Raw genomic sequence first — 16289 nt, forward strand, 5'->3', positions numbered from 1 at the left:
TGGTGGAAGAGACTCTTCCATTACCCCTCTTCCACCACTGCGTAGATGGATGAAGAGAGGAAGCCAGTCCAGCGTCCGGAACAGATAACTATAAAAGCACTTCCTGCGCCACTCTGCATCACTTGCTGAGGTTAAAATGAGACCTCATCTTAAAAACGAATAATTGCATTTGATGATGCTAAAGGGGTGAAGCTCACACCAAACAAGAAATTACAAAAAAAAAAGGTTTGAGATTACTTTCTTACCTATGTTTTAGTACTTTTTCAATTACTAAGAGTTGAAAAGTTATTTTTTAGATAAAAAAAATTATCTCTTGGGAGAAAACTCTGAAAAAAAGTGAATCGGGAGAAAACTCTGAAAAAAAGTGAATCGGATTAGGGCTTTAGTTTAACACTGTAAATAATTTCTTTATGGACCTCACTTTAAGCATGTGTAATGAATGTTGCCAACAAGAAACAGAAAAGGAACTGCTTCAAGTTCTTGCTCCAAAGTTGGCAGTACAGAGTTCTGTACAATGTCATTGCATGCTGCATCAGTACCTCAGTACAATTCACTCGTATTAAGGGGCTAAACCAATCCAGGCAAAACAGGCCCAGACCCTTATATCGATACAAGTGAACAGAGGCGCCAATACGATAAAACAATAAGCTAAAATTTTTAAAACATGGAAGTGGCCGAGGTGGATATCTGGCCACTCCAAAGGACACTCAAAAACATCAGTGTTAAAGGGTATAACACAAACAAGAATTTATTAGTATACTACACAGTTTCACAACGTGTGACCCCACTTTTTCAGGCAATTCAGTTTTGGAGTATATAGCAACACAGGTCCAGGTCTGCATTTAGCGCCTCTGGGGCATTTTTTGTATGTGTGCATTCTTTTTATCCTGCCAAACCCAGATTTGTCTCTCAAACAATGATTGTCTGTCACCCTGTCAGACAGCCAACAACTAAATTATCACCTCCAGATGACACAATTTTTACAACTTAAATTTCAGTGACAGATTTACGCCACTTTAGTTGAAACCTAGCATTGCACAAGGTTATCTTAAAGTAGTTTGGATGTGTAAGAAAAACAGATGTAACCAGATATTTTGAGCCCCATACATGCTAGCCGTGTTTTAAAGTGGGCCAGAAGATAAAAGATAAATTCCAATCTTGCTAAAACATTACTAAAAGCATGTTTCAAGGCCACACAACTGGTTTGTAATTGAATATACTATAAATTAAATTTTTAGATTTGCAGCTATCAATTTCCAAAACTCTCTATAAGTCCACTTTTTTTTTTTTTTGCAAGGTTCACAAGCTGGATTTCAATGACTGAGCTGATGTACCTCCAACCCAAGGTGGTCGTACATGATTTTGGTTTTTGAGGGGTTTCTTGGACCAGAGAAATCCAATTAATTTTTCTACTTGATTCAAATAATTTGAAAAATATGCCAAAGATGTGTATTACATTTTTCCAAATATATTAGAAAAAAAAGGAAAAAACTTTTTTTGTATTTTTCTATCTGATTTTCCAACTCATTCGATCAGACATTTAATTTAAAAAATTGGGAAATTTAGAATTTTTTTCTCAATCAAAAAAAAATGTTTTTCATATTATCAATCATTTTTATATATAAAAAAAAAGTTAAATTGATTGATTCTGTTGGATCATGTATGGCCACTTAAAGGGAAACTTAAGTCAACTTTAAAAAAATGAGATTTACTCACCTGGGGCTTCCCTCAGCCCCCAGCAGTGGATCGGTGCCCTCGCAGCCCCGCTCTGACGCTCCAGACACTGGTCGCAATAGCAGCATAGGGGGCGATATACAGGCAGGGAACGCGAAGAATCACTCGCGTTCCCATGCCTGTCGGCCGGTGACGGCCAAACCGGAAGTGTTCGCCGGCGGGTCCTGGAGCGTCAGAGCGGGGCTGCGAGGGCACCGATCCACTGCTGGGGGCTGAGGGAAGCCCCAGGTGAGTAAATCTCATTTTTTTAAAGTTGACTTAAGTTTCCCTTTAAAGAGGAACTCCAGTGAAAATAATGTACAGGTAATAAAAAAGTGCTTTATTTTTACAATAATTATGTATTAATGATTTAGGGCTTGTTCACATTTAAAATCTAAATCGCTGACACCAGCAATTTTTGATTGTTTATGCGTCAGGGAGTGAATTACAAAACCGCTCTGTTAAAGCACTTAGAGAGCGCCAAGAGGGGGGGGGGGGGGGGTCGAACTGCACAGAAACACTTGCGTTTGCATTTTCAATTTTAGGTGTGAATGAGGCCTCAATGCGATTTTGAATATTGCCGGAGTTTGAAAAAGGGCGAAAAGATCCTAAGTGTGAACAAGCCCTTAGTCAATGTTTGCCCATTGTAAAAGCTTTCCTCTCCCTTATTTACATTCTGACATTTATCACATGGTAACATTTTTACTGCTGGCAGGTGATGCCACTAAAAGTAGCTGATGCATGCTTTTTTGGCAGTTGGAAAAAGCTGTAAACAGCTATTTCGCACAATGCAACGAGGTTCACAGACAGGGAACTGCCAGGACCATGGTCCTCCCAGTTTCCTGTGGGAGGGGTTTCACCATAATATCAACCATACAGAGCCCTAAGGCATGCATCTGCGTAATTCAAAATAGCAACATGTGCAACTAGTCTGAAATGCATATGCCAGCAAAATGGAATTCCACTGATTTTCATAATCCGTTTTTGGTTTTGATAAGTGTTTTCTTTTTACTTGATAACAAATATGTCACTGGTTACAAGAATTATTAAAGTAAACCTAAAGTGACAAAAGTGTGCCTAGAGGATACTTACCTTGGGAGGCAATTGGATCCTAAAGAGGTTTCCCTTCTCTTCCACTTTAAAGTGGAATATAACCCTGCATTTCATCTTTGCACTAAAACACTATTTACAGCATATTATATGCAACCAGCATTTTTTTACTGGACCAGCATTGGAAGGGCTACACACAGAGCTTGAAAGCTGAGTGCAGTGAAATGCTGCTGCATCCGAACTTCAGATAATGTTATATTGTGTTTACTTAAATGTATCAAGTGAGGAATGTGACACATTCTCTGGCTGCGGAGAAGCTGCTGGAGACAGAGAGACACTGAAAGCTTGTCTGGCTGCAAAACAGCAATGAATTAAACCAGTTATTAATAAAATGCAAAGTCAGCTCACAAAGCAAAAAACTGTACTTTTGAAAACCTATAACTTCTAAATTAATAATAATACTTATGAACAAATGCAAATATGATAACCGTATGGCATATAAAAAGTAGGTAAACATGTTTTTATTGAATATTATGTCAAGGTTTTAAACCGCTTTAACCCCTGTTCGATCGGTGATACCCCCAAAAGTCTGGTGACAGGGGCTTGTCAGCGTTGTACACTAGCGCACCAGCCAGGGGAGGACTGGGACCTTTTGACCTGGGGGGAAACACAACCTAGAGGCCCTTTCACGGCAGTGCCAGCCCAAAGCCATATATTTTTTGTGAGCAAACGTATTAAGTGTAAAGCAGCACAGCATTACATGCAAATACATACTGTAGATTACCTACATAGAGCACCTTTAAGATACTGTGAGATACAGTGAAACAAAATGTGCAGCTAAAAAATCTGCAGCATCTGAGTGATGTTATCCTGTCAATAGGCCCCATAAAGCTTGACTCCTCATCCCAGATCGCCCTCCATCTGTACTGTTTCTCCCCACGAAGGAAGAAATTAAAATTATATGGGCTGAGGGGAGAGCGTGGTTAACAAACTATAAGTGAGTAAATATCAAGGGTGCCCTATCTGTTATTACCACTCAGTAGCTGAAGGAATCACTGTAGTCGTATGAACACAATGTCCCGCTGCTGCAGAAACCTCTTCCCAAGAAACAGGGCTGTTACTAGCCTTTTTGTCACCCCAGGCAAGGAACCTGTGTTACCTCCCCCCTCCAAAAAAAAAAAGCAAAACAAAAATCACACACTATAGAACCCAACCATATGATATAAACCACATGCCATGCAGGACATGCGGCCACCATGCACCTTAAAAAAAAAAATCAGCAGCTACAGTATTACGTTGCCTACAAAATAAGTTCCGACATGATGGCCTCACAGAACAATTTCAGGTATAATGTCATTCACATTGCAGGATCAGATTATCAAGCAAGACCGTCTTCATTTCAGAATACCTTTTCACAAACATTATGGGATATGCAAATATGTTACCGCCTGTTAAGGTGCGTAGACACGCACTACTTCCGCCAACGATGGTTCCCCCAGACCGTCCTGTTGGGCGCAAGTTCTGCCGACAGTAGCACGTGCGTACGCGCTGTCGGCAGACTGATAAGGCCTTTTCTGAACGATCCTCTGAGCAGATCGTTCAGAAACAGCCTTATCAGTCTGCCGACAGTGTCTACACACATGCTACTGTCGGCAGAACTTGCACCCAACAGGACGGTCTGGGGGAACCATCGTTGGCGGAAGTAGTGCGTGTCTACGCACCTTTAGGAAAGGTAGGTAGGATTAGATTGTGAGCTCCTGTGAGGACAGTCAGTGACATGACTATGTACTCTGTAATGTGCTGCAGAAGATGTCAGTGCTATATAAATACATAATAATAATATGGTAGGACATCAGACTATGACTATGGTAGGATTAGATTGTGAGCTCCTATGAGAACAGTGTCATGATTATGTACTCTGTATGTGCTGTGGAAGATGCCAGGGGTGGGTGGATGCGTGTGTATAATAGAGATTTTGTGGGAGAGAGGGACAGATATATAAAAATTAGACAAGAGGGACAGGAATGTGGGAAAGCGAAATGGAGTACGTAAAAAAGATGTGGGGCATGGTGAGGGAGACAGAAGAAGACAGAGAGCATGAGGAAAAGAGAAACAGTTACAGCAGAGATCACACAGGACTGCAGCCATCTCTGTCCCATTCGGGAAGGACATGCTGATGAAACAATCCATAACATTTAGGAGAGAGGAGATAGCAGGGGAGGAGGGGGGCCTGGGAAGAAGAGACACACACATGGTCAGAACAAAAGATAAGGGAGATCAGAAAGTCAGGCTGGCAATCAATCTAATCTCCGGAGTTTACAACTTACACTGTCCTGTCACCGCTGCCTTCTATATGTGTTTTAGAGATGCTCCCGCTGCTCTCTCTTCATTCACCTGTGAAGTCACTGATGACACACTTTAAAATCGCCGCTAAAACAGGGGGCGGGGCGCCACATCTAGCAGGAGAAGAGACAAGACAAGACAAGACAAATAACATTTATATTGCGCTTTTCTCCTTGCAGACTCAAAGCGCCAGAGCAGCAACCACTAGGGCGCGCTCTATTGGCAGTAGCAGTGTAAGGGAGACTTGCCAAAGGTCTCCTACTGAATTAGTGCTGGCTTACTGAACAGGCAGAGCCGAGATTCGAACCCTGGTCTCCTGTGTCAGAGGCAGAGCCCTTAACCATAGAGCAGTGATGTGTATTGCCTGCAGTACTACTGGTCACGCTGGCCGCTCAGCTGATCCTCTGTCGGGCCAGCCGCTGGTGGGACTAATCACCGCAGCCTATCTACTGACCAGGGCACAGGAGGGGACCTTTTTTAGAGAGGGAAAGAGGAAATAAGTCGTCCCTTTTCTCTTTTGCCAGACATCCAGCCATGCGGCCCAAAACACAGAGGCAGGAGGCGGCCCGGGGGGAAACTGCCCCCCATCCCCCCAGGCCAGTCCGCCTATGGCACCAGCCTTCTGCTCGGGCACCTGCAGAAATAGCTGAGCCTGATCATGTCTGCTCTACTGTGCAGGAGCAAGCTGTCTGCAGGTGCGCAATAAAGCAGACCTGATTGGGCTCGGCTATGTCTGCTGGAGCCTGAGTGGAAAGATGCTAGTGCACCTGTGCAGGCAGGCCACTGTCATTATTATTGTTTTGGATTGTGTGGGGGTGACAGCACTGGATATAGCTGGCTGAGGAAGACGGGGGGAGCCTCATTAGGATACAGAAGCTTCCCCCATCCTGAGGTAAGTACCAGGTTTTTTTTAATTTAATAAACTCACAGATTCTTTTTAAGATGTTACAAGATTATTAAACGAGAGTTTATAAGAAGAAAGTTTGTCTCTTATGTAGGTTTACAGCATAAAGCTATCTGTAGCTTGGAGCTTGCCACCTGCTGATTAGAAGATTTATATATGAAATATCATGTGACCCTTCTTATTTAGCTGATTCAAAAAGATTATTTTTAAATACCTAATGGTAGTTACTAAACAGAATTAAATAAAAATGTGCATACTACTGATCCTCATTAAAGTAGGATTATTCTACCAAAACTAACATTCCTGTAACGACTCTTAGTTACATAAAAGAACATTTGAAAGCAATCACATTTTCTGTGTATAAAAATGTATACTTTCATTGCAGAGAGCAGTTCAAAATAGCTTATCTCTGGCTAACAGAAAATGGAATCATTGCTGGCTGAAGCTCTCTGAGGCATTTGTCTTCACTCTGCCTCCTTTTCTGCTTCCTTTTCTGTCATCAGCAAAGGCAGAAGAGATTAGCTATCTTGTTCTGCTCTCTGCAGTGAAAGTACACATTTTTACACACAGAGAATGTGTGGGATTTTATTGCTTTCATACAGTATGTATGTTCTTTTATGAAACTAAGAGTAGGTACTGAAATTTTATTTTTTGGGTGTATAATTTTACACCATTCATGGACCACGACAATTTTCACACTTTTTCCATGCCTTTGCTTAAGTTAAAAGATCTCTAGTCTTGTTTTCTTCAGGACAAATAGGACTTTCTTTTTATACCAATTCATTATAATACATATTTTAGTTATTATATTGTATTTTTAAAATAAAATATGTTTAAAAAATGAAAAATTAAAACTTCCAGAAACAGATTATTCCATGTTTTCTATGAGGAAATGTCAAAATTATGTAGATTATTTATTGTTTTGGTACATTACAGGGGCACTGAATACAGGGGAAAACTAAGATTTTAAGAGAAAAAAGTGATAATGATGGGATCAGGAACCAATTAGCATTACTCCTCATTCATTCCAGAAGGTGTAAGATGTCAGAGCACTCAGGACTGCTGCAGTAAAAATCTACTGTGTGCCAGAAACTTTCATTCATATAAAGTAGCACTAGAGTATTACAAACTGAGAAAGATATTCTCTGAGGCTGAACCTCCCCTCCCGGCATATCCACATCCACCCAATCTAAAAGAGGAGGCCACAACAGAACGGAACATCGCCCTGCCGACAAAGAAGGTGTAAGACCTACACACACATCTACTCCACTGACAGGATATCAATGCCAGATACACAACAGGAATACAGGGTAAAAGGTACCTTTTCCTGTGATTCTATTAATCTGGTATATCTGATCATGTGTGCAAAATGCTCCAAAGCAGGGGTCAGGAATCTTTTTGGCTGAGAGAGCCATAAACACCACATATTTTAAAATTGATTTCCCTGAGAGCCGCACAATATGTTTCAAATTGTGGGACAGTGTGCATGCGCAGCAGAGGGCTCACGTCCCTGTTGCCATGGTGATGTGTATACAGTTGATCGTCTGGGCAGCGGAAGTGTCAGACATGTCTTCAGCTTCTTTTGGGTTTCAGCAACATCAGCAATTTCCCAGACAGGAGAAATACCGACTAACAGCTTGTACAATTAGCTAGCTGACTTGGGCGTTGATTCACTTTGTAGGACGAGATCACCGCACTTTGGTCCAACAGGCTGCCTGCCACATGACAGACAGCCTATTGGGCCAATCAAAGTGTGGGGATCTCTTCCTACAAAGTCACTGGACTTGACAGGGTCCTGGGTGGGACAATTGGAGCAGCTGTTAGTTTTGAGGGTAGCGTGAGTAAGTTAGTAGTGCACGCTACAGCAGTAGCGTGCCTACTTTGACATTTTTATTTGCGCTGCCACACTAAGCTGCACTGCTTGAGCGGTGTAGCTTAGTGAATCAACCCCTACTGATTTGTCTGTGAGCTAGATGCAGCCATCAAAAGAGCCACATCTGGCTCCCGAGCCATAGGTTCCCTACCCCTTTGGAGTCAAAAGGACCTTTTGTGGGAGAAACTGGACAAACTCTGCATAAAAATATGACACAGGTAAACCATTGCTGATTCTGAATCTGATCTCCCAGTTCATACACACTTTCGTTCCCATGGACACAGCTTAAAGAGACTCTGAAGCAAGAATAAATCTCGCTTCAAAGCTCATAGTTAGCAGGGGCACGTGTGCCCCTGCTAAACCGCCGCTATAGCGCCGCTGAACGGGGGTCCCTTCACCCCCAAACCCCCCACTGCGACACTTGGTCGCAGACTTGGTCGCTCCTGGAGGCAGGGCTAACGGCTGCAGCCCTGCCTCCAGTCGCGTCTGTCAGCGGCGCATCGCCGCCTCTCCCCCGCCCCTCTCAGTGAAGGAAGACTGAGAGGGGCAGGGGAGAGGCGGAGATATGCGCTGACAGACGCGCGTGGGGCGGTGCTGCGGCGGTTAGCCCTGCCCCAACCAGGAAGCGTTCCCCCGCATTACGGAGGGGATTTGGGGGATCAGGGACCCCCGTTAAGCCGCGGGATAGCGGCGGTTTAGCAGGGGCACACGTGCCCCTGCTATCTATGAGGTCTGAAGCGAGATTTATTCTCGCTTCAGACTCTCTTTAAATGCTCTTCGGGTTACTGCCCTGAAGGTTGGCTTTACATCACAGAAAGAGAGACTAACAGCAGAAACAAAATTTATACATTCGTTCAAATGATAAAATATTGAACAAGGATACCAATTTCTTCAATTGGTATGAGGTTGATGATATTTAATGTCTTCAATCTTTTTCCGGCCAGACTAACTGCATCCTTTCTGCTTGTTGTAGCTAACTCTTGAAGTAAGAATTCACGAAGCCTCTGTGCCGCCAGGCAGAGTCTCGGTTATGTGAGGATTGAGTAAACAATGGGCTTGATTCACAAAAGGGTGCTAAGTGTTAGCAAGCCAGTGAAAAGCCACTTTGCATGTGCTAACATGCTTTGCACGTGCTAACTAGGGTGCTAAGTAGTTAGCACAAGCAAACTACTTAGCACCGTAGTTAGCACATGCAAACTACTTAGCACCGTAGTTAGCACATGCAAACTACTTAGCACCGTAGTTAGCACATGCAAACTACATAGCACCCTAGTTAGCATTAGTGTTGGGCGAACACCTGGATGTTCGAGTTCGCGAACGTTCGCCGAACATGGCCGTTCAGGTGTTCGCGCCGAACTCCGAACATAATGGAAGTCAATGGGGACCCGAAATTTCGTGCTTTGTAAAGCCTCCTTACATGCTACATGCCCCAAATTTACAGGGTATGTGCACCTTGGGAGTGGGTACAAGAGGAAAAAAATTTAGAAAAAAGAGCTTATAGTTTTTGAGAAAATTGATTTTAAAGTTTCAAAGGGAAAACTGTCTTTTAACCAGCTGAGCGGTCTGGACGAGCTCAGCTCGTCCAACACCGCCAGCGGCTGCCGCTCAGGCCCTGCTGGGCCGATTTTAACGAAATAAAAAGCAGCACACGCAGCCGGCACTTTGCCAGCCGCGTGTGCTGCCTGATCGCCGCCGCTCTGCGGCGATTCGCCGCGAGCAGCGGCGAAAGAGGGCCCCCCTAGCCGCCTGAGCCCAGCGTAGCCGGAACAAAAAGTTCCGGCCAGCGCTAAGGGCTGGATCGGAGGCGGCTGACGTCAGGACGTCGGCTGACGTCGATGACGTCACTCCGCTCGTCGCTATGGCGACGATATAAGCAAAACAAGGAAGGCCGCTCATTGCGGCCTTCCTTGTTTATTCTGGGCGCCGGAGGCGATCGGAAGATCGCCTCCGGAGCGCCCTCTAGTGGGCTTTCATGCAGCCAACTTTCAGTTGGCTGCATGAAATAGTTTTTTTTTTATTTAAAAAAAACCCTCCCGCAGCCACCCTGGCGATTTAATCAGAACGCCAGGGTGGTTAAATGTGGGAAATGTCTGTTTTCTTTGCACAGGTAACATGCTTTTTGTCGGCATGCAGTCATAAATGTAATACAGATAAGAGGTTCCAGGAAAAGGGACCGGTAACGCTAACCCAGCAGCAGCACACGTGATGGAACAGGAGGAGGCGCAGAAGGAGAAGGCCACGCTTTGAGACACAACAACCCAGGCCTTGCATGAGGACAAGAAGCGTGCGGATAGCAATTTGCATTTTGTCGGCATGCAGTCATAAATGTAATACAGATGAGAGGTTCAATAAACAGGGACCGGAAACGCTAACCCATCACAGATGTTAATTGTTCATGTTACTTGGTTGGGGTCCGGGAGTGTTGCGTAGTCGTTTCCAATCCAGGATTGATTCATTTTAATTTGAGTCAGACGGTCTGCATTTTCTGTGGAGAGGCGGATACGCCGATCTGTGACGATTCCTCCGGCAGCACTGAAACAGCGTTCCGACATAACGCTGGCTGCCGGGCAAGCCAGCACCTCTATTGCGTACATTGCCAGTTCGTGCCAGGTGTCTAGCTTCGATACCCAATAGTTGAAGGGTGCAGATGGATTGTTCAACACAGCTACGCCATCTGACATGTAGTCCTTGACCATCTTCTCCAGGCGATCGGTGTTGGAGGTGGATCTGCACGCTTGCTGTTCTGTGGGCTGCTGCATGGGTGTCAGAAAATGTTTCCACTCCAAGCACACTGCCGATACCATTCCCTTTTGGGCACTAGCTGCGGCTTGTGTTGTTTGCTGCCCTCCTGGTCGTCCTGGGTTTGCGGAAGTCAGTCTGTTGGCGTACAACTGGCTAGAGGAGTGGGAGGATGTCAATCTCCTCTCTAAAGTCTCCACAAGGGCCTGCTGGTATACTTCCATTTTGACCTGTCTGACTCTTTCCTCAAGCAGTTTTGGAACATTGTGTTTGTACCGTGGATCCAGAAGGGTATAAACCCAGTAATTGGTGTTGTCCAGAATGCGCACAATGCGTGGGTCGCGTTCAATGCAGTCTAGCATGAATTGAGCCATGTGTGCCAGAGTCCTGCCAGAATCCTCATCATCCTCTTGTGAGCGTTGTGATAGTTGTTGTGATGCATCATAGTCGTCACCTTCTTCCTGGTCTGCTTCTGCTGACCATTCACGCTGAATTGTGGAAGTCTAACGTGCACCGCTCTGGCCCTCGTCAGTGGTGGCATGAAATTCCTGCTCCAACTCCAGCTGTTCCTCCTCCTCTTCTTCGTCATAGCTGCTGGGGCCAGCGTTTCCTGAGGCGGATGGCCTGATGTTGGTATCATCACGCTGATCGTTTTCTCCTTCAGATTCCCCCAGTTGCATCATGACATCTGTTTCCTTGATTTTCAACATTGACTTCTTCAGTAAACACAGCAGTGGTATGGTAATGCTGACTGAAGAGTTGTCACTGCTCACAAGCAACGTGGATTGCTCAAAATTTTGGAGGACTTGGCAGAGGTCCAACATGTTGGCCCAATCGGATCCACAGAAGCTTGGCAGCTGTCCGGATGCGCCTCGGTACTGCGCCGTCATGTAATGGACCACTGCAGTCTTCTGCTCGCAAAAGCGGGCTAGCATGTGCAGCATAGAATTCCAGCGCGTAGGGACATCACACAGCAAGCAATGGTGGGGGAGATTGAAGCGCTCCTGCATCTTGGCGAGTGCCCCCGAAGCAGTACTGGAATTTCTACAATGTTTGGCCACTCGTCGCACCTTCAACAGAAGATCGGCCACGCCTGGGTATGTCCTCAGGAACCGCTGAACCACTAGGTTCATCACGTGCGGCAGGCAAGGGATGTGTGTCAGCTTAGCCAACCTTAAAGCGCGAATGAGATTACTCCCATTATCACACACAACCATGCCCGGTTTCAGGTCCAGCGGTGCCAGCCACAAATCCGTCTGTTCCTTTATTCCCCTCCAAATTTCCTCCCCTGTGTGCTGCTTATCCCCAAGGCAGATCAGCTTCAGCAACGCTTGCTGACGCATGCCAACAGCTGTGCTGCACTGCTTCCACGATCCTACTGCTGCTGGGTTAGCGTTTCCGGATGAGGTACAGCTTTGAGATGAGTTGGAGGAGAAGGAGTCAGAGAGGTAGGTGCTGCTGTTGTTATCCAGTGGGAGGGACGGCGGTGCCGCTGTTTGCGGCGTGGGCAACACCCGCGCCGTAGCAGGTGAGGAATCGCTGCCAGGCTCCACAAGGTTCACCCAGTGCGCGGTAAGGGAGATGTATCGACCCTGGCCGAACGCACTCGTCCAGGTGTCAGTGGTGAGGTGAACCTTGCAGGCAACGGCATTCTTCAAGCTTCGGGTTTTTTTTGCTGACCACGTGCTCATGCAACTCAGGCACTGCAGAGCGCGCAAAGTGGTAGCGGCTGGGAACCACGTAACGTGGGATGGCCACTGACATCATGCCCTTGAAGCTGTTTGTCTCCACCACTCGATATGGCAGCATTTCGCAGGCCATAAGCTTGGCTATGCTGGCTGTTAGTGCCACGGCCCGGTGGTCATTTGCTGGCAATTTCCTCTTGCGCTCAAGCATCTCCGAGACAGACAACTGAACCGTAGGGCTGCACAGTGAACGGCTGTTGGTTGTTGTGTTTGATGAAGACTGGGAGACCTCAAGAGCACTATTCCGGAAAGTGACAGTGTCAGCGTCGTCTGATGTTTGTGAATGTTGTGAACCACGCAGTGGCTGGGCTACTGCTGCTGCTGAGGAGGGTCTGGTGGTGAGTCTGGTGACCGCAAGGGAGGCAGTGTTGCTGGTACCCTGTCCTGGCGCCCACAGAGTGGGATGTTTGGATACCATGCGGTGGGTCATGCTGGTGGTGGAGAGGTTGTTAATATTTTTCCCCCTGCTCAGGCGGGTCTTGCACACCTTGCAAATCACCATGGTACCATCCTCACTGCAGTCTTCAAAGAAAGGCCAGACTTTGGAGCACCTGCCTTGCTGGCGATTTCTGTTTGCGCCTCTTTTACGTCTTACTTGAACTTCCACGCTTGTGGTGCCTGAAATTTCGCGCCGCCTACCTTGTGGCACAAGGCGAACTCGTGCAGCAGTGGGTTCTTCAACAGACTCATCTGTGCTGCTACGACGGTGATGTTCTCCTTCACATACAAAATCTGGGTCTCTGTCAACATTGTCCATACCCTCCTCCTCTTCCATCTCCTCAAACTCGTCATATGTGATTGTGGGCCGCCGCCGTGGAGTAGAGCTCCCCAGAACAACCTCTGCGCAGCTCACTCCAACGTCGTCTTCCAGATCTTCTCGGCCGACCTCCTGCACTTGAAACCCCTCCTGCCCAACTTGCTCTGGGATTTGGGTTTCAAAGTCCTCGGACTCGCCTTGCATTTCAGTGCGCGGTGCATTTCCCACAGTCAATGGTTGTGAATCCGGGCACAACATTTCTGGCTGTTCCATTGACCTTTGAAAGGTGGAAGTTTGTTGGGCTGGGAAAAGCTCCTGCGAATACCCCATTGTGTCCTGAGGAAATTCTTCGGACTGGTTATTTGGCAGTTGTGTGCGTGGTGTCGCTGCCGGTTGTGTCAGCTTTGTGCCCACTGGGTCCTTGTAACTGGCTGAGGACTCGGACCTCGTGCGTGATGTGCTGGTGCTGCTTAACCCACTGCTGGACGCTTGAGAGCTCATCCAATTAATTATCTGGTCCTGTTCTTTTGGATTTGTGAGGGTTGATTTCCTGGACAACATGGGCGGTATTGAGTGGGTTTTCTTCGGTGCGCCACTGTGGCCTGTACGTGAACCGTCAGGGGAAACACCTCTTCCCTTGCCCCTCCCTCTTTCACAGGATTTCTTCTTCATTTATTTCACTTATCCTTAAAGTACACGCTGACTGGCAGCAGTACAGTGGCAGTACAGAAATGCTATACAGTGGTGGTTGAGCGGTGTACTACTGTTTCCAGCAGCGACACAGAGCACAATGCTATACAGTGGTTGGTGAGCGGTGTACTACCGTTCCCAGCAGAGACACAGAGCACAATGCTATACAGTGGTGGTTGAGCGGTATACTACTGCTCCCAGCAGCGACACAGAGCACAATGCTATACAGTGGTGGGTAAGCGGCGTACTACTGTTCCCAGCAGAGACACAGAGCACAATGCTATACAGTGGTGGTTGAGCGGTGTACTACTGTTCCCAGCAGCGACACAGAGCACAATGCTATACAGTGGTGGGTGAGCGGTGTACTACTGTTCCCAGCAGCGACACAGAGCACAATGCTATACAGTGGTTGGTGAGCGGTGTACTACTGTTCCCAGCAGAGACACAGAGCACAATGCTATACAGTGGTGGTTGAGCGGTGTACTACTGTTCCCAGCAGCGACACAGAGCACAATGCTATACAGTGGTTGGTGAGCGGTGTACTACTGTTCCCAGCAGAGACACAGAGCACAATGCTATACAGTGGTGGTTGAGCGGTGTACTACTGTTCCCAGCAGCGACACAGAGCACAAAGCTATACAGGGTGAGCGGTGTACTACTGTTCCCAGCAGAGACACAGAGCACAATGCTATACAGTGGTGGGTGAGCGGTGTACTACTGTTCCCAGCAGCGACACAGAGCACAATGCTATACAGTGGTGGGTGAGCGGTGTACTACTGTTCCCAGCAGAGACACAGAGTGGCAGTAAACACAATGCTATATAGTGTGGGTGAGCGGTGTACTACTATTCCCAGCAGCGACACAGAGCACAATGCTATACAGTGGTTGGTTAGCGGTGTACTACTGTTCCCAGCAGAGACACAGAGCACAATGCTATACAGTGGTGGTTGAGCGGTGTACTACTGTTCCCAGCAGCGACACAGAGCACAATGCTATACAGGGTGAGCGGTGTACTACTGTTCCCAGCAGAGTGTGTGGGTGAGCGGTGTACTACGGTCCCCAGCAGCGACACAGAGCACAATGCTATACAGTGGTGGGTAAGCGGTGTACTACTGTTCCCAGCAGAGACACAGAGTGGCAGTAAACACAATGCTATATAGTGTGGGTGAGCGGTGTACTACTATGCCCAGCAGCGACACAGAGCACAATGCTATACAGGGTGAGCGGTGTACTGCTTTTCCCAGCAGACACACAGAGTGGCAGTAAACACAATGCTATATAGTGTGAGTGAGCGGTGTACTACTGTTCCCAGCAGCGACACAGAGCACAATGCTATACAGTGGTGGGTTAGCGGTGTACTACTGTTCCCAGCAGAGACACAGAGTGGCAGTAAACACAATGCTATATAGTGTGGGTGAGCGGTGTACTACTGTTCCCAGCAGCGACACAGAGCACAATGCTATACAGTGGTGGGTGAGCGGTGTACTACTATTCCCAGCAGCGACACAGAGCACAATGCTATACAGGGTGAGCGGTGTACTACTTGTTATAAACTGTTCTTATATCACCTTGCTTCGACACCAATAACTTCTTACAGTTACGTCTCACAGACTGTGAGATCACTTGACTCTCCACACCGCAAACAGGATATAGACTTTCTCCGGCTTCTCCAATGTTTCCGTTATTTATTCAAGTCACAGAAAGAAAGATAGATACAGTCATCATATCCTAGCTATGCAAATCTTCATGTTGCATTATAAGCTCATGATTAGACTCCCTACCGAAGTCTATCAGGTACCTTCTTCCTACCTACGTTACACTAAACTACTTATGTACATAGCATACATTATATCAGCTTACATAAAGGAATAACATGCTTAGAGGTCCAAGTCGGCCTTGCGAGCTAGTGCAGAAGGAAGAAGCAGAAGTGAGTTCCCCATCGCTCGCTCCAGATTTAATACCGACTAGGAAAGAGTTAAATATGACATCATCTTCGCCACCCCCTATATCAGTCTATTGGTGGACCCACTCGTGGTGTCATCATACCCGCCTACTCGATTAATAATCAATGAGACATTTGACATACATGCAGGAATGTGAATATTTACAAAACATGACTGATGTTTATTGTTCCAGGCCCAGGTCAGGGAGACCTGCGGCCTTGTTCAGAACAGCTTCTTGGTATGTTCTAGTTCTGCTGACAGAACTGCAGATTTTCTCTCTTCAGAGAAAATCCCCTTAAAGGGCAGGTCTGCTCATCAAGCCTTTTTGACTAACTCAGTCCAAATAACTGAGGCCTACTTAAATTATAACAATCCCCCCTAAAACGGCTTGACCCGCAGATCCCAGCGTCTGAACCTCCCAGTACCTGGTTTCTTTCTTTTATGTTTCACTTTTCGATGTTCGTGCTCACACAACTTCTCTGCTCTAGGCGGTTACCCCTGGAAGAGAGAGAGCAAGACCTCTTGGTCTTCC

At 46.5% G+C, this 16289-nt stretch overlaps 1 long non-coding RNA gene across 2 annotated transcripts in view; it reads right to left on the reverse strand.

Moving 5' to 3' along the window:
• LOC137522554 (uncharacterized) overlaps positions 1-16289 on the reverse strand; it is a 169986-nt gene that overhangs the window by 58693 nt on the left and 95004 nt on the right. For both annotated transcript variants that reach the window (XR_011022332.1, XR_011022331.1), the window contains exon 2: positions 5091-5219. This is a non-coding gene — a long non-coding RNA (uncharacterized lncRNA). The remainder of the gene's footprint in view (positions 1-5090; positions 5220-16289) is intronic.

The sequence above is a fragment of the Hyperolius riggenbachi genome, chromosome 6 (assembly GCF_040937935.1).
Source record: "Hyperolius riggenbachi isolate aHypRig1 chromosome 6, aHypRig1.pri, whole genome shotgun sequence".
NCBI classification, from domain to species: Eukaryota; Metazoa; Chordata; class Amphibia; order Anura; family Hyperoliidae; genus Hyperolius; species Hyperolius riggenbachi.